General features: G+C 40.8%; 1 long non-coding RNA gene across 1 annotated transcript in view; it reads left to right on the top strand.

Annotated features, from left to right (window-relative positions):
• LOC137045533 (uncharacterized) overlaps window positions 1–18331 on the top strand; it is a 65213-nt gene that overhangs the window by 13975 nt on the left and 32907 nt on the right. The window contains exon 2 of the long non-coding RNA XR_010898793.1: window positions 17999–18174. This is a non-coding gene — a long non-coding RNA (uncharacterized lncRNA). The remainder of the gene's footprint in view (window positions 1–17998; window positions 18175–18331) is intronic.

Here is an 18331-nt window from a genome sequence, read left to right as displayed (position 1 = left end):
TCGCTCCACGGTCGCAATGCAGGACGGAACAGCGGCGCAGCCGAGAAGCAGAACATCCCAACATCATGCCGGACACCGACGACGAGAGCCCGGATGACGCTAGCCCGGTGCAAACTTCAGCCACCATGCAGCTTAAGCCCAAGGGAGACCACCAGTGAGCACCCGCGGCGAGAAACATAAAATGTCCTCCAAACCAGAAACCAACTGCAGCAATTCAAATGTAAACATTAGAGAAGCGGTTGAAAACGGCGAAACGACGAACAACGACTTCTCAGTGGCTGCCAGCAATCAGCAACAGTCCCAATTGTAGCTCTGACTGTTAGACTACTCACAAACATAAGGAAATAAAATAAAATGTAAATCTAATAGTACATTAACATGATTTGTTGTGGGTGGAGAAGCGGCGAACAGACGACGCCAGCGTCCTCTCCCCCACGTTGCCTCCTTATATGTCAATTAGATAGGAAAAGTAATCCTATCAAACTGAATTAACTTATTTTACCTGTATTAAAATACGGTCTGCTGCAGGGTTTTCCAAAAAAGAGGATTAAAGGGTTTGTTCAACCAAAAATGAAAATGCTGTCAATAATTACTCACCCTCGTGTCGTTCCAAACCCGTAAGGCTTTTGTTATCTTCAGAACACAAATGAAGATCTTTTTGATGAAATCAGATATGCAACTACAACTTTGACGCTTCAAAAAGTTCATAGAGAGATATTAAAACTAATCCATATGAACTGAGCAGTTTAGTCCAAATATAGAATCACTTTATATGATGAACAGATTGAAATTAGGCTATTCACATATAAACATTCATAAACTCACACATCAGTTATGGTAAACAGAAACACAGGCATGTTCACTTGACGTGAAAACCAATGAGGTTCATTCTTGTTACACAGCATGTTTGAGCTTCCTTAAGAGCCAATGCGGTTCATCCTTATGTTATATAGCACGATTGAGCTTCTGTGTATGTCTGCTGATCAATGTTTATATGTGAATAAAAGACTGAATATAATCTGTTCATCATATAAAGCGATTGAGCCTCACTACTTTTTAGTCTTTTGTTCTTTTTCACTGGAACACTTTACAGTTATGTTTGGACAATATGCATGTATTTATTTGATTATGTATTGAGTTTTGTCAATTGTTAAATTAATGCACCTCTGAAGCTTTTTTAGGCAAAAAGGGCACTAAAATATTTATAGGATTAATATTTTGTTGTCCACTATTATATCACTATTATGATATCACTATTATTTCTTGTTACGTTTTTTGTTTTAATTGATTTTCAATCATTTGACATAATAAAAAATAGATTGCTTTTACAGTCTTTCTTTAAAAGAGGCCTACATTCTTTTGTGTGAAATTGCCTATGAACAAATACAGATTATACACAGAAATGTATATTGTATCTGTGTTTTAAATTCATCTGTGTTAAATTTTTAGATGGTAAGTGACAACAAAAACAGAAAAATGTAGTTCTGACTCATTAATAAAGCCCGGCCACTGCCAACGTATGCCATTGCCATTTAATAATTCATTGGGTCCAGTTATGTAGATAAAAAGACAGTTCTTTGAATAAAACAAAATCTGCAATACCCATTGTGTAGCAGAGTCCTTAATCTACCACAGTGAGACTTTGAAAATGATTTCCCCAGCCCTGCAAGCTCTTTTTGGGCATTTTTCAGAGATAAAGCAAGCCTTGCCTTTAGAACGGGCCCAGGAGTATGCTGGGAAGAGTGACATGCGTCCTCTTAGTCAGCAGAGCAGACCAAATTATCTAAACACCTGGTTCCAGCAATCTAAACAAAAACTGGTGATGACTGGACCTGGTCTACAGGGGCCCTCGGCTCCAGCATCTCTATGATATTGCGCTCACATAGAAGTATGACAAATGCCTCATTCAATGTGGTGATTTTTCAAAAAATTCTGTCCGCTTAAGTGACTAAAATTATGTGATTGTGCTCAAAATCATTTTCTGTTTTTTAATACTGCGACCTGCATGTAAATATAGACCGTCTGCTTATTTGCCGTGAAATCGGACTTCTCAAAATATACATCTTACGGAAGATCATGTTGCGGAACACATAAATCCAACCTGCATGTGCTACATACAAAATGAAGCTGTTATTGAATGATTTGTTTTCTAATAGCCGTCTGGTGTCTTGACGATGAATTAATTTTCCCTACTTGCTTATTTTAGCACTCTTCCAAGTAATACACCACTGATATATATACCTTGTTATTCTCTCTAGATGTGTGAGCAAGTTGTTTATTATGGGAACCTGTCAATTGATTTAGTTTTACTGTATTGCCCATTATGCATTTCTTCTATAAATTACGTTTCAAGTAGAAAACTTGAGGCTTCAGTTTCATACATTTGAGTCTGGTTTCCATACTTTTTTTTTTTATTTGAAGATTTTATGTTAGCTTCTTGTCTTGTTGAGATGTTTTACCTAGTCTCTATTAGTTTTGCAGAAATGTTACATTGATAGAGAGTTTCGAAAGAACACCTGTGAATATTTAGGCCAAAATCTGATTCTGTAATACTATATTACGTTAACCCTGATTAATGTAACCAGTTTAATACACTCTTACAGTCTCTAAAAAGACAGTTGGCATATGCCTGCATTGATCTGAATTTTGGTTCTGCTTACCGGTATTAGGAATATCTTCTTGACTAATTTGGATGTGCGGTCATGATCTTTTTTATGATGTCATCAAGACTTTAGATATCAAAACAAGTGCACAAGTTGTTTGTGAGGAGTCCTTCTAACAGGAACAAGCTGTCCTGCCAGTGGCATGATTAAAAAACCCACATCACGCAGCAGCAGCATGGCTACCTTTGCCAGGTATTTTTAGGCCTCAGACAAGTAGTCGATGGTCCGTCTCCCTCTCCCAGACCAGAATCCACAAAAAGAGAACCCCCTTGGGGATGCTGTGAATAGGCGCTGTTCTTTTTAACCCGTCCCTCTAAGGTCCAGTGTCATTGCAAGGGGCCCTAAAAAAAAGTCCCAAGGCAAAAAGAGCTTTAAAGAGAGAGAGAAAGATAGAGAGGGTAACAGAAGAAGAGTTTCAGATTACACTCAAAGGGGGCTGGCGTGTCAAAATAAGCCTTTAGAGTGGCGACAAACCATGGGCCACCGACCTTACCCCTTTGCCAAGCCGAACATTCCTGTCGGATATTTTTAGAGGTGGCATTTAAAGTTGGCAGTGTATCAACTCCCAGGCAATCTGCAGTATTTCCTGTTCCTGTAAAAGAGAGAGGTCTGCGAGACAAATGCCCACCCAGACGGGGCCTGTCTAAAAATAAATGTGTTTTACCTCAATTCAATGATTCTTTCAGTTTCGTTTCCAAACCAGCACACAATAGAGCATTGTTCATTATTGAAAGTGATTAATTATGGTCCTCCAACCTGAACTAAGGTGAAATACACACTAATGTAGATCTGTGAAAAGGCTGGGTGGGTGCATTGATCACCGTTAATGTGGAGGGGGCCAAAATGATCAACACATCATCCGTCCAACTTTGCTATAGTTAAAGGTGGGGAATACTAGGCAACGTTTTTTGTAAACACTTTTTGTTGTGTTTAAATATTAATAAACATATCTTCTGTGGATGTCTCAGGAACAAAAAATGTTCCTCCAATCATTGCATTCAGTCTGTAATGTCAAGTCAATGCAATGATGGGATGTCCTACCTGTCTGTCAATGAAATGAGACTTTAACCCTTTCCCCGCCAGTGTTTTAAAAAAAAGTTGCCAGCCACGACCAGGGTTTTTGACCATTTTCACAAAAATGTAATAGCTCATAATATATTTTGTTTTATGAATATCTGAGCATGCAATATATCTAAATAAAGAGCTGATCCTCTTCTTTCAAACAAAAAAAGTTGTTTTTTTTCTAGCTTCATGCATTCCTTTTTTATCAACACTTGAATATGGGTAAGTTTAATTAAAAAAAAGAGCATTTTGAACAAAAAGCTGAGAAAATCACGTTTTTCTGAAAGACTGTATTCAGATCAGATTCAGAGCGATGATCAAACACAGATGGAGTAGATCGAGTCCATCAACACCTCTAATGCTTCACCGTCCTGTAGCTCATCTTGGGTCCACATTTCATTCAGTATCATTAGGCAGTTTTGATTTATATGATGTTTGTTGATGATCACATTATTTTGCATATGGATCTGTTTACATGCAATCGCTTGTTTTACTGCGTCTTTCTCGCCGGTGTTTTGATCAGGAGATTCTGTACTCATTCAGAAGATGCGTAATAGCACCCCCTAGCGTCTGAAAGTAAAGACCCGCAAACCCGGAAAATTCAGTTTTCTCGCAAATAAATCACAATTTTTTTCCATTAAGTTGTTTATGTTAATTTTTACGGCCCCACTTTATATCAGGTGGCCTTAAGTACTATGTACTTACATAAAAAAAATAAGTACAATGTACTTACTGTGTTCAAATTGTATTGCAAAACCCTTTTGCTGATATTGAGGTGAGATACAGGTAGAGTTAGGGACAGGTGTGGTGGTGTGGGTCAGTTTAACTGTGCGTTCACACCGCCGGCGGCGAGAGCGTCAAGCTGGCCGGAAGTCATTCATTTTCAATGGGAGCCGGGCGGCGAGCTCCGGCGAGAGCGGCGCGGCGCGTCTTGGACGATTTGGGCGTCGAGGAGAGTTGAAATCAGCTCAACTTTATGGTAATGAGCTATGACGCGGTTCGGCGGCAACAGGCGGCAACCAGTCAGAATGTAGAAGTGCTCCGCTTGAGAGAAATCCAGAGAACGCAGGCCTGTAAACGTTGGTTCCGACCACATTAGTTCCCAAGCAATTTGTAGGAGAGGTTGATCATTGCTGTGCGGGTTTCCCTATCATTTATGACAAGATCATTCATAGTGATGTGTAATTTGTTAAGAAGTCGCGTAACACTATTTTATAGGCGCTAGAACGCTCGTTGTTCAGCGGGTATGCAATTCATTCTTACTTTCACATTTAAACGATTTCATGAAGTTAATTTATACCCTACTTGTGGTTAGTATATCCATCAATATGCTTGTTTGATTTGCGGCCTCTTTAAATACAGTTTAAAAAAAGAAAAAACATTCGATCTACGTCAGAGCGGCAGCACGTCCACGGAGCTTTCTACAGCGTCGTTGTCAGGGCGGCAAGAGCGAATTTTGACGCTCTCGCCGGCGGCGGTGTGAACGCACGGTAAGGGTAGGGTTAGGGACAGGTTTGGTGGTGTGGGTCAGTTTAAGGGTAGGGTTAGGGACAGGTGTGGTGATATGGGTCAGTTTAGGGACAGGTGTGGTGATATGGGTCAGTTTAAGGGTGGGGTTAGGGACAGGTGTGGTGGTGTGGGTCAGTTTAAGGGTAGGGTTAGGGACAGGTGTGGTGATATGGGTCAGTTTAAGGGTAGGGTTAGGGACAGGTGTGGTGGTGTGGGTCAGTTTAAGGGTAGGGTTAGGGACAGGTGTGGTGGTGTGGGTCAGTTTAAGGGTAGGGTTAGGGACAGGTGTGGTGATATGGGTCAGTTTAAGGGTAGGGTTAGGGACAGGTGTGGTGGTGTGGGTCAGTTTAAGGGTAGGGTTAGGGACAGGTGTGGTGGTGTGGGTCAGTTTAAGGGTAGAGTTAGGGACAGGTGTGGTGTGTGGGTCAGTTTAAGGGTAGAGTTAGGGACAAGTGTGGTGGTGTGGGTCAGTTTAAGGGTAGAGTTAGGGACAGGTTTGGTGGTGTGGGTCAGTTTAAGGGTAGAGTTAGGGACAAGTGTGGTGATATGGGTCAGTTTAAGGGTAGGGTTAGGGACAGGTGTGGTGATATGGGTCAGTTTAAGGGTAGGGTTAGGGACAGGTGTGGTGATATGGGTCAGTTTAAGGGTAGGGTTAGGGACAGGTGTGGAGGTGTGTGTCAGTTTAAGGGTAGGGTTAGGGACAGGTGTGGTGGTGTGGGTCAGTTTAAGGGTAGGGTTAGGGACAGGTGTGGTGATATGGGTCAGTTTAAGGGTAGGGTTAGGGACAGGTGTGGTGGTGTGGGTCAGTTTAAGGGTAGGGTTAGGGACAGGTGTGGTGGTGTGGGTCAGTTTAAGGGTAGGGTTAGGGACAGGTGTGGTGGTGTGGGTCAGTTTAAGGGTAGGGTTAGGGACAGGTGTGGTGGGTCAGTTTAAGGGTAGAGTTAGGGACAGGTGTGGTGGTGTGGGTCAGTTTAAGGGTAGGGTTAGGGACAGGTGTGGTGGTGTGGGTCAGTTTAAGGGTAGGGTTAGGGACAGGTGTGGTGGTGTGGGTCAGTTTAAGGGTAGGGTTAGGGACAGGTGTGGTGGTGTGGGTCAGTTTAAGGGTAGGGTTAGGGACAGGTGTGGTGGGTAAGTTTAAGGGTAGGGTTAGGGACAGGTGTGGTGGGATGGGTAAGTTTAAGGGTAGGGTTAGGTGTAAGGGCAGTGCCAACTGTGTAATTACAAATGTAACTACAGAAATTATTTACAGACATAACAACATGCAGGTATTTTAAAAATGTAAGTACAATGTAAAAACATGTACACATTAAGTACATTGTATCAAATGATTCATTCAAATGTAAGTACATATTAGTTAAGGCCACATAATATAAAATGGGTTCATTTTTACTGTAATGTTATGTGCTTTGAGACATAAGGTCATTTAACGCCATCTCTCGTGACGCTTTGCAGACTTTGCTCTGGATGTGTGCGTTCATGTGTTTTGAAGGAGTGGCTTTGGAGACGCTCTGAAGAGAGGGTGTGATTTTATGCAGGATTCCACGCAGTCCCATTATTTCCCCTTATAGAGCACTGGATTAGAGCCATCTCTGTATTGTATCTGCTCTCTGTAGAGAGTAAGCTGTCACTTATCTGACACTTAATGTTTGCTCTGCATTAAAAGAATACCCTTGACTCTGCCCACAGGGAGACATAGATCATTGGAAGTGTGTGAAATGAACAAGACAGCTTCCCTGTTAACAAGGACAGCGGTAGTGAAATCAGCCCTAGTGTCACAGATGCTTGAATAAGTGCCTGCTTTTTTGTTGGAGCTGGGATAGACAGGATGGTGATGACAGCATGTTTCCTAAAGATAGTGTTTTCCGTGACATGGGCTAATTGGCGACGAAAGGCTGAACGGAACTGGCATTATCAGATCTGAGTTTATGATCCTCAGACAAGGCTGAGAGTTTTATTGTTCTCTTCCTTTATGTTATGAGTAAAAATTCATGCATAAACCCTTTTATTGTTTCCAAAGCTTAAAATCTATATTCAAGATTCTCTTTTCCGTGACCTCACGCTTGGAGAATAAGGCTGAGTTAGCCAACGTGTGACTAGGTGTATGACTAGCTTTGCCAACAGCAATATAATACAATAAATAATAAAACATAGCTATTTCAGTAAACCTTTGGTGGCAGATAGATCACTAACTGAACAAAAACTAATTGTTAAAAATATGACAGAATTATGTAGTAAAATGCATTTCATCTCACTGAAATTTTAATGCCAGACTAAAGTGTCACCATTACAAACATTAATTTAGCTTCTACTTTAAAAAAAATTACAACAATAGAGACATGGTAACAAATCCCTTCCTCGAGTACCACTTTTGAGCTGTTTTAGTAACAGAAAAAGTTAAGCACATCTTGCAGTTGTCAACCCCTTTGTGACATTCATTTTATATATTTTGATGTTTGTATAAGTGAAACAGTATATTTGATGATGAGAAATGTTGGTCAGAACTTGATTTTATTCATCAGGAGTTGATTAGATTGTGACAGGTGTGCATTACAGACCAGAATATCAGGCAAGGGGTCAGGTTTGGTGTGTTAGCACGGTCCAGTTAGCCCCTACTGGCAGCATGACTACACCATTTTGCTAGTCAAAAAAAAAGTATCCTTGACAGACAATATATAGGGGTCATACATCGTAAAGTTTAGAGACCCCAAACTCGTCAGGATGGTCCCATTTGTGCACCGCTACTCAAGCTCAAAAACACAAATCTGTCTGACACTAGGTGGCACTATAATAAGCAATTTGCATTTCGGATCCTAACTTTGGAACCCTAAGGGTTAGAAACAGTCGCCCTGTGAATCCATGAGTCAGGCCCTACAAAATGTTTATCTCCAATTGTATTTGGATCCAGCCTCTTATGAAGACTTCAGATGACCATCGCCTGTGAAGAGACGAACTTTGTTAGCTAACTTTGTTTAGTACATTTCTGAAATGCGTCACTTTGACATTCTCCTCTCTGATAACAAATCACTTTAAATTGTAATGTAGACGCATGCATTTTTTGTGAAGCTGCTTTGAATCGGCATGTATTGTGAAAAGTGCTATACAAATAATTGTGAATTAAATTGAATATAAATATTTATAAATAAATGTTTGCCAAAGCTCACTAGCTTACTCAGAAATTAAAATTGTCATCGTTTACTCCCCCCCATGTCATTGCAAACCTTTTATAACGTTCTTTTATTTGTGGAACACAAAAGAAGATATTAAGCAGAATGTTTGAACTGTTTTTGTCCAAACAATGAAAGTCAGAGGGACCCAAAACAGGACAGACCCTGCTGTTAATTGTATGAGCACAAAAATGATTTTACTGAATAACACAGCCTTTATGTATAAAGAATTATATTTATAATGCATTGTATATTTTCTCAAATAATTGCAACATTAAAAAGCCTTTGCTTGAAAGGCTATTACTTTCTAGAGGATAACGTGTATCATAATGCATCATAACTGTTGTTACAATAATTCATGAGACCATGCATAATAAGGTGCATTACAAGGCATAATTAATGCATTAAGATTTAAATATATATATATATATATATATATATATATACAGTCCCTTGCTTCGCTTGTGTACAAATTGACCTAAAGTCAAGATTTTTTTTACAAGAAATGGCTCATTTCAATCCCACCAGCTTTTGTGATAATGTTTCAGTGAAAAACTAAACTTTCAAAAAGTATTCTAATATTCACAGCTTGGTAAAGCCCATTGAGTCAATTTTTGCAAAGACATAAGTGTTGTCACCTTGTCATATGAGCTTCACCTGTGGCTAATAATGGATCAATTAGGTCTCAAGACACTAGACTCTAGAGTACACTAGACCTTCACATCAACTGCAACTAGACCTCTGCAAACATGCCTAAGATTCACCCTGAGACTAAAGTTTTGATTATCAAGAGGCTGAAGACCAGATCCACTGCTGATGTGGCAGACACCTTCAATGTGTCTCAGCGTCAAGTACAGAGGATAAAAAAAAAAGATTTGAAGAGACTGGAGACGTTTTTGACAAGCCCAGGTCAGGTAGACCCCACAAGACAACTGCTCGAGAGGACTGTTTGTTGGCTCGAAAATCCAAGGCCAGCCCATTTTCCACTGCAGCAGAGCTCCACGAGACCTGGTCACCTGAAGTCCCTGTGTCAACCAGAACAGTTTGTCGGATTCTGTCTCGAAATGGCCTCCATGGTCGAATCAGTGCCCAGAAGCCAGCACTAAACAAAAGACAATTGAAAAACCGTGTGGCATTTGCCAAGGCCCACAGCCTGCTAAAAGGATGGACGCTGGAAAAGTGGCAGAAGGTGGATTTTTCAGATGAATCTTCTGTTGAATTACACCACAGTCGCCGCAAATATTGCAGGAGACCTACTGGTACCCGAATGGATCCGAGATTCACCCAGAAAACAGTGAAGTTTGGTGGTGGAAAAATCATGGTCTGGGGTTACATCCAGTATGGGGGTGTGCGAGAGATCTGCAGGGTGGAAGGCAACATCAATAGTCTAAAATACCAAGAAATCTTAGCTACCTCTTATATTCCCAACCATAAAAGAGGCAAAATTCTGCAGCAGGACGGTGCTCCATCGCATACTTCCATCTCCACATCAAAGTTCCTCAAGGCGAAGAAGATCAAGATGCTCCAGGATTGGCCAGCCCAGTCACCAGACATGAACATCATTGAGCATATGTGGCGTAGGATGAAAGAGGACGCATGGAAGACGAAACCAAAGAATATTGATGATCTCTGGGAGGCATGCAAGACTGCTTTCTTAGCTATTCCTGATGACTTCATCAATAAATTGTATGAATCCTTGCCAAACCGCATGGATGCAGTCCTTCAAGCTCATGGAAGTCATACAAGATATTACATTTGGATCTCACAGCACCACAACTTAATTTGCTGACATATTTTTGTATTTGCAGTAAATTTGTTCAATTTCTGTATAGGCGACAAAACTTTTGCGATCACGGCGGCCGCGGCACCTGGGGGTAAGGACAGAGAGGCGAGAGAAATATAGACGGGAGCACGAGGAGCCCGCGGACGAGAGAGGGGAGAGAGGGAAAAAAAAATAAAGAGAGAAAAAAAAATTCTGGTCCGGTTCCCCGACACACTGCCGCTCGGTCCTCACCAGCCGAGAGGCTCTTCCTCGCGGTGCTATGCGATGGTGCTGGACGCCCGGTGGACGGCCCGATCCTCCTCCGCCCCCCTGGCGGCCGGCGGTGGCTCCTCCTATTGAGGGCAGTCGGCAGCGAGCTCCGCGTTCCCTGCTCCTCCCCGTTCCGGCGGATGGCAGCAGGCTCCGGCCCACGGCGAACGCCGGCAACTCCTCCGCTCCCTCCAGGACGGCCGCCACCCCACCTCGACCCAGGGGCACGGCAGCGAGCTCTCCGTCCCACCGGTCTTCACTCGCTCCAGCACCACCACCTCGGGCAGTCACTCGCGGTCTTTCTTCATCCGCGCTGCCCGAACTCCTCAGCACCGCGATCCCCCTCAGCAGCGAGGGCTCTCCGACAGCGCGTCCCTCCTTCCTCCTGGGTTTCGGCACCAATGTAACGATGTTCGTAGATGGGAAGGAAGGAGGCGGGAACCGGCGAACGTTCAAAAACATTTATTCAAAATAAATAAACAAAATGAAAGTAAAACCGCGGGCAGCCCCTCACGGACGACTGCCCGCAAACACACAAAATAAAACGTGGGCAGCCCCTCACGGACGACTGCATAATAACACAAAAACAAAACATAACACAAAATCCAGGCCTGGTCCTCTCTCGTCTTCCGCTGCCATGCTCCTCCTTTTATGCTCCCGTCACATAGCCGCGAGACGAGACCGGTGTGCCACGCAGCTGGCACTCGTTGACATTAATCACCGGCCCGCTCTCGCGGTCCCTCGCCCCGCTGCTTGCCACACCACAATATATATATATATATATATATATAAACATACACTCCTGAACAAAATCTTAAGACCAGGGGATTCATTGCCAGTTTTACACATTTCGCACTTGTGGATCATAACCGGGTTGTAAGTGCTGCATTAAAATGCCAAAAGAAGAAACAGCAGCAAGAGACAAAAAATAAATAGTAGGCAATTTATTAGTAGTAAGACAGTCATTTTACATTTCTTAAAAAATCCTGAGAGTAATGGGAAAAAAAAGTCAAGTGGTAGACCCAAAAAGATTTCACCTGCACTGAGCCGCAGGATCCGACGGGTTATCTATGTGAAGACACAGGTCGATCCTCAACCCAAATTAAGGACCTTACTGATGCTGACTGCAGCCCAATAACCGTAAGACGTCATCTGCTAGAGAAGGGCTTCAAGAACAAAAAACATCTCTAAAGGCCACGTCTCCTCCCACTACACAAACTTGCCCATTTAGAATTTGCAAGGGAGCACTAAACATGGGACATTGAAAAGTGGAAGAAAGTTTTATTCTCTGACGAGAAAAAATGTAACCTGGACGGTCCTGATGGCTTCCAACGTTACTGGCATAACAAGGAGATCCCACCTGAGATGTTTTCTACGCGGCACAGTGGAGGAGGCTCCATCATGATCTGGGGTGCTTTTCCCTTCAATGGGAAAATGGAGCTTCAGGGTGTGCAGGGGCGTCAAACGGCGACTGGCTATGTGGATCTGTTGCAGTGGGCATCCCTCTTGACCGAGGGCCCCCGTCTGTGCGGTAATGACTGGGTCTTTCAACAGGACAACGCTGCAATTCACAAAGCCCGCCTGAAGAAGGACTTCTTCCAGGAGAATAACGTTTCTCTTTTGGACCATCCTGCGTGTTCCCCTGATCTCAATCCCATTGAGAAGATTTGGGGATGGATGGCAAGGGAAGTTTACAAAAATGGACATCAATTCCAGACCGTGGATGCCCTCTGTGAAGCCATCTTCCCCACATGGAGCAACGTTCCCACCAGCCTCCTGGAAACAGTCGCATCAAGAATGCCGAAACGAGTTTTTGAAGTGATCAACAAGAACGGTGGGGCTACTCACTACTGAGTCCTTTTTTGACACGTTTAGTACTGTTGTGCGTTTATTTTGGGTTATGGTCTTAAACTTTTGATCAGCTGATGAACGGCCTGTTTGAGTTTAAATGCAGTTTTCAATAAATTCAATAAATTGTATATATATATATATATATATATATATATATATATACATACAGTACAGGCCAAAAGTTTGGACACATTACTATTTGTAATGTGTTTGAAGGAAGTTTCTTCTGCTTATCAAGCCTACATTTATTTTATCAAAAATACTGATAATTTTTATTAATATTGTGATGTATTACAATTTAAAATATTTGGTTTTCAATATATTATACTTTAAATTATCATTTATTTCTGTGATGCAAAGCTGAATTTTCAGGATCGTTACTCCAGTCTTCAGTGTCACATGATCCTTCAGAAATCATTCTAATATGATGATTTATTATGAGTGTTGGAAACAGTTCTGCTGCCTAATATAATTTATGAATAAAAGGCTCAAAATAACTGCATTTATTCAAAATAAAAATCTCCTTTGCTATCTATTTTTTATCAATTGAACACATCCTTGCTGAATATTGATTTATTTCAACAACAAAAAAAGACTGACCCCAAATTACTGACCAGTAGTGTATATTGTTGTTACAAAATATTTCTATTTTTAAAATGTGCTTCTCTTTATTTTTTCTCTTTATTTATTTTTATTTTTTTACTTTTTATTCATCAAAGTATTATAAAAAAGTATCACAGGTTATGAAAAAATATTAAGCAGCAGAACTGTTTCCAACTTTGAAAATGAATCATCATTATAGAATGATTTCTGAAGGATCATGTGACACTGAAGACTGGAGGAATGATACTGAAAATTCAGCTTTGCATTACAGAAATAAATGATAATTTTAAAGTATAATAAATTGAAAATGTATTATTTACCAATTATTTTAAATTGTAATAATATATCACAATATTATATTTTCTGTATTTTTGATCAAATAAATGTAGGCTTGATGAGCAGAAGAAACTTCCTTCAAAAACATTACAAATAGTAATGTGTCCAAACTTTTGGCCTGTACTTTGTATGTATATAATATTTAAGTAAAGTGTTACCATAACTTCTTTTGTGATTCACAGAAGAAAGTAAGTCATACGGCTTGGAACGACATGAAGGTAAGTGAATGATGACAGAAGTTACAGTGAACTATCCCTTTACTGTCTTAGTGGTTTGACACATAGAGGTGCAGAGCCTTCTCCAACACTCACTCGATACCTGGAGGAGTGTGTCATGCTGCATATGTCAGACCTGGAGAAGGCTTTGGATCTGGCCAGCGTCCTCCTAGCTTTGCATCCATCTGGAAAACAAGTCTGGCTCATAAATCAGAGGATCCAGAGAGATATGCTATCACAGGCTGGCAACAGGACCCGCAACAGAAATGGGGGTCTATCGTGACAAAAAAAAGAGAAGTTACGACAGCAACATATAGAATTGCCTTCACAAATACAGATGTTTCTGGAAGTGCAGCAGCTCCTTTCCCAGCAACAGCGTTCACCATCTGCTGAATCGTTCAGTTCACCTTTTCTGTGTACCCCTGCACACCAAGCGCTTACCAAGATAAACACTGCTATGTTGTGTGAAATGAGAGAGAAGTAGAGCATTAGAATCTGAGCACTGACGGGGAAGCAGAGGTTTAATTGTAAACAGGTTTCATCTTTGAGAAGAAGTGTATTATGCCCACCAAGACTGCATGTATTTTTATTTTTTTTTAAATGTAAAAAGTTATATTGTGAAATTTTTACAATCTAAAAGAGCTGGTTTTCTATTTGAATATATTGCTAAATGTAATGTATTTTTGTGATGCAAAGCTGATTTTTTTCATGATTGTGCCTTCAGAAGTCATTGATTTGCTCAAGAAAACCTTTTGAGCTGTGCTACTTAATATTTTTCCAGAAATCATAGAAATCATCATCATCGTTCTTTAAGGAATACAGAGTTCAAAAGAACAGCATTTATTTAAAACAGCATTATAAATGTATTTTACTGTCAGTTCTGATCAATCTAATTCACTCCTGATGGTGTGCTGTGGTATCTGGCACCAAGATATTAGCAGCAGATCCTTCAAGTCCTGTAAGTTGCGAAGTGGTGCCTCCATGAATCGGACTTGTTTATTCAGCATTTCCCACGGATGCTCGATTGGATTGAGATCTGGAAAATTTGGAGGCCAAATTAATACCTCTCTTTGTGCTCCTCAAACCATTCCTGAGCCATTTTTGCTTTGTGGCAGGGGGCGTTATCCTGTTGAAAGAGTGTACATCATCTGCTACAATGCGGTACGTGTTAAAGTAGCATCCACATGGATGGCTGGACCCAAGGTTTCCCAGCACAACATTGCCCAAAGCATCACACTGCCTCCGCCAGCTTGCCGCCTTCCCATAGTGCATCCTGGTGCCATGTGTTCCCCATGTAAGCGATGCACACGCACCCCGCCATCCACGTGATGTAAAAGAAAATGTGATTCATCAGAGCAGGCCACCTTCTTCCATTGCTCCATGGTCCAGTTCTGATGCTCACAAGCCCACTGTTGATGCTCTTGGCGGTGGACAGGGGTCAGCATGGGCACCCTGACCCCTGCATTTTCCTGTGGAAGAGGGCCCTGCGTTTCCTGTGTTCATTGTTCGGTGTTGTCAATATTATAGGCTATATCACACTATCAGTCCAAATCCGATTATTTGTGTATATGTTTGGAATCTGATCTGAAAATGAGAGTCACGTAAACCAAGCAAAATCCAATCAGAGCATTCAGACTGGCATGGATCTCCAGAAATGCGTTTAGGATTGTGCATTACTTTGTCCAGGCTGTGACAGTTTCGGATTTCATTGGTGATTTCCAATGTGAAATTTTATCTTAAGCTTAAGCGAACAGTTTTAAAGAATTTGATGTTTCCCCATTGAAAGAGTACTTGCATGTTTCAAAGATGGCACCTAAGTGAAATGACTGAAATGAAAGGGACTTTGCTAAAATGCAACTATAATCGTAGATTAGCATATAGGAAGTCAGTGAGGAAAAAATATTTGCTATATGTTTTGTAGTTGATGTCAATAGTAGGTGAATAATGACTACAGTATTTTGACACAAATTTATCCGTCATTTGAAAATTCAATGTAACATTTATTTGTATAGCGTTTTTCACAGTACATATGGTTTCAAAGCAGCTTTACAGAAAATGCAAGTTTCTACATTACAATAGAAGGGCAAATGTTAAGCAGATTTAACATGGTAAGGTTGTACAAGATGCCTTCATCCTATTCTTAGGCTATGTACAAATATGTATATTACTAGTGTTGTACTACTTGAGACTTGAGTCTCAAGACAAAGAACGGTCTTAAGACTTTTTTTTGAAGGTCTTGGTCTTGTCTCTGTCTCTACCGCAATTTGTACTTGGTCTTGTCTCGGTCTCGGACTTGGAGGACTCAGGATTTTATCTCAAGACCAGTCAAGACCATTCCAGCAGGTGCATTATCCTGCTGGAAGTAGCCATCAGAGGATGGGTACATGGTGGTCATAAAGGGATGGACATGGTCAAAAACAATGCTCAGGTAGGCCGTGGCATTTACATGATGCCTAATTGGCACTAAGGGGCCTTAAGTGTGCCAAGAAAACATCCCCCACACCATTACACCACCACCACCAGCTTGCACAATGGTAACAAGGCATGATGGATCCATGCTCTCATTCTTTTTGCGCCAAATTCTGACTCTACCATCTGAATGTCTCAACAGAACTTGAGACTCATCAGACCAGGCAACATTTTTCCAGTCTTCAACTGTCCAATTTTGATGAGCTTGTGCAAATTGTAGCCTCTTTTTCCTATTTGTAGTGGTGATGAGTGGTACCCGGTGGGGTCTTCTGCTGTTGTAGCCCATCCGCCTCAAGGTTGTGCGTGTTGTGGCTTCACAAATGCTTTTCTGCATACCTCGGTTGTAACGAGTGGTTATTTCAGTCAAAGTTGCTCTTCTATCAGCTTAAATCAGTCGGCCCATTCTCCTCTGACCTCTAGCAGGACTGCCGCATACTAGATGTTTTTCCGTTTTCCCATATATAAAATGCAAATATGAATACATTCTGAAGCTTAATTGCAAGCATGTTTTTTTTTCAGTTTTCAACAACAATCCATTTTGTTCCATAAATTTAGGCACTGAAGAAAACATTCAACAATATTATTGCTCTGACTGTACTGACAACGTTGTATGTATGAGAACTGGACTGAGCTGGACGATGCTTTATAGATGAAACAAACTAATTTAATAACTGATGATCTTTACAACAGAACTGAGTCAACACTGAACTGACTTCAGCTGAACAACCGCCGCATAAATCACTGTAAAGCTGTTTTAAAACAATCCGTATTGTATAAAGTGTAATATAAAGAAAGGTGACGACTTGAAGAAAACCAGTTGGAAAACAAACAGCCCTGATAGTAGTGGTGCCACTGTACTTTAATATACATCACAGTATATACAGTAACCATATTCATAAACCATGGAAGTCTGGGACGGATTGGCAATCTGTGCATTCTGGAAAAGTCCAGACGGCCGTCCAACCGAGGGTCGTCGGCCAAAAAAAAAAAGTCTAATAACTAGGCCTGTCGCGATAGTCAATAAATCAATTAGTCGCACAATAACAATAATGAGCTAAATTATCACTCCATACCATAGTATTACCATAGTACATGTCCATTTTTTTCAGTGTCTGTTATTTATGTCCACTGCAGAGCTGCTTAATATTTTTTTGTTTTCAGGGTTCTTTGATGGATAGAAAGTTCAAAAGAACAGCAATGTGAAAGCATATTATCAATATGCCCAATAGAAAAAGCTACAAATATTTCTGTGATGCATTATTTCAACATTCTTCTGTAACATTCTACTAACCCAGAACTTTCGAACAGAAGTGTTAGTGACATAAAACATAAATAAATGATTGTCCTTCTCTAACCTATACACTGTTTTCTGGTAGTGTCCGATTTAGGGTTTTATATGTGAAAGGTAGTGAGGTTCCACTCTGCTTTTCCACGTAATACCTAATGCTACTGCCTCTATATTTATCCAGTATTGTTTGTATCGGATACTAGTCATGGGCTTCAAAGGGATGCACACATGAGTAGCCTGCATGCCGCCATGTCTTTGAAATTCAACACTGTTATGTGATGTTGTTGCGGTAACTGTCCATCAAAGTGACAAGCCAATAAACAAGGGGCCTAAACAGGATGTTTCAGAGTTGTCAAGACATAGTTAGTATACAAGAATTTCACTACCTTTTTGCATGATGTATTAAATTAATTTCTTTAAAACAATATTATAAAAACCATTATAATAATAAGACATGCTTCTTAGAATGATTTCTGAAGACTGGAGTAATGATGCTGAAAATTCAGTTTTGCTATCACAGGAATAAATTACCTTTTTAAAATGTATTAAAATATAAAGTAGTTATTTTAAATTGCAATAATATTTCACAATATTAGTGTTTTCACTGTATGACTTTCAAAAACCCTTAAAAAATATTTCTGATCGCAAAATGTATTATTTCATAGTAGTCATGATGATATTAGTATTTTTAAACTTATAGCATTGTGGAGTTAATGGGTGTAATTATCACTATAAATTCCCATTGACATGAGCTCAATTTATTGCGTCTCCACTTAAAACCTTTTTTTTTATTATTTTATTTTTAGATGTGGCCAGGCACACGTTTGCAAAGCAGGTTCAGTGACCTCTGGAGCCGCACTCATAATGGGGTGGTGACCTGTTGGCAGACCAACCCGAAACAAGTCCCTGACCCTCGGGTGGAAGAGTTTATATAAACCCTTGGGAACGGCCCGTGTGGGCTCCGCTGTGGCTCAGGCATCAGGTATGCATCGCTCCATTGCCTTTAATGGCTATGAAGAACAACAAGCTTGCTGTGTTTAATTCAGCCAGAGGAAGAAAATATAGATAAATGATTATGGACACGACACACCTGTTGCTTAGTCGTAGCATGAACACAGAATGAAAGGGGCAAAGGTTTT

This window comes from Pseudorasbora parva, chromosome 17, assembly GCF_024679245.1.
Source record: "Pseudorasbora parva isolate DD20220531a chromosome 17, ASM2467924v1, whole genome shotgun sequence".
Classification (NCBI taxonomy): Eukaryota; Metazoa; Chordata; class Actinopteri; order Cypriniformes; family Gobionidae; genus Pseudorasbora; species Pseudorasbora parva.
The sequence above is the reverse complement of the archived record's forward strand: the minus strand, read 5'-3'. Positions and strand labels throughout refer to the sequence as shown.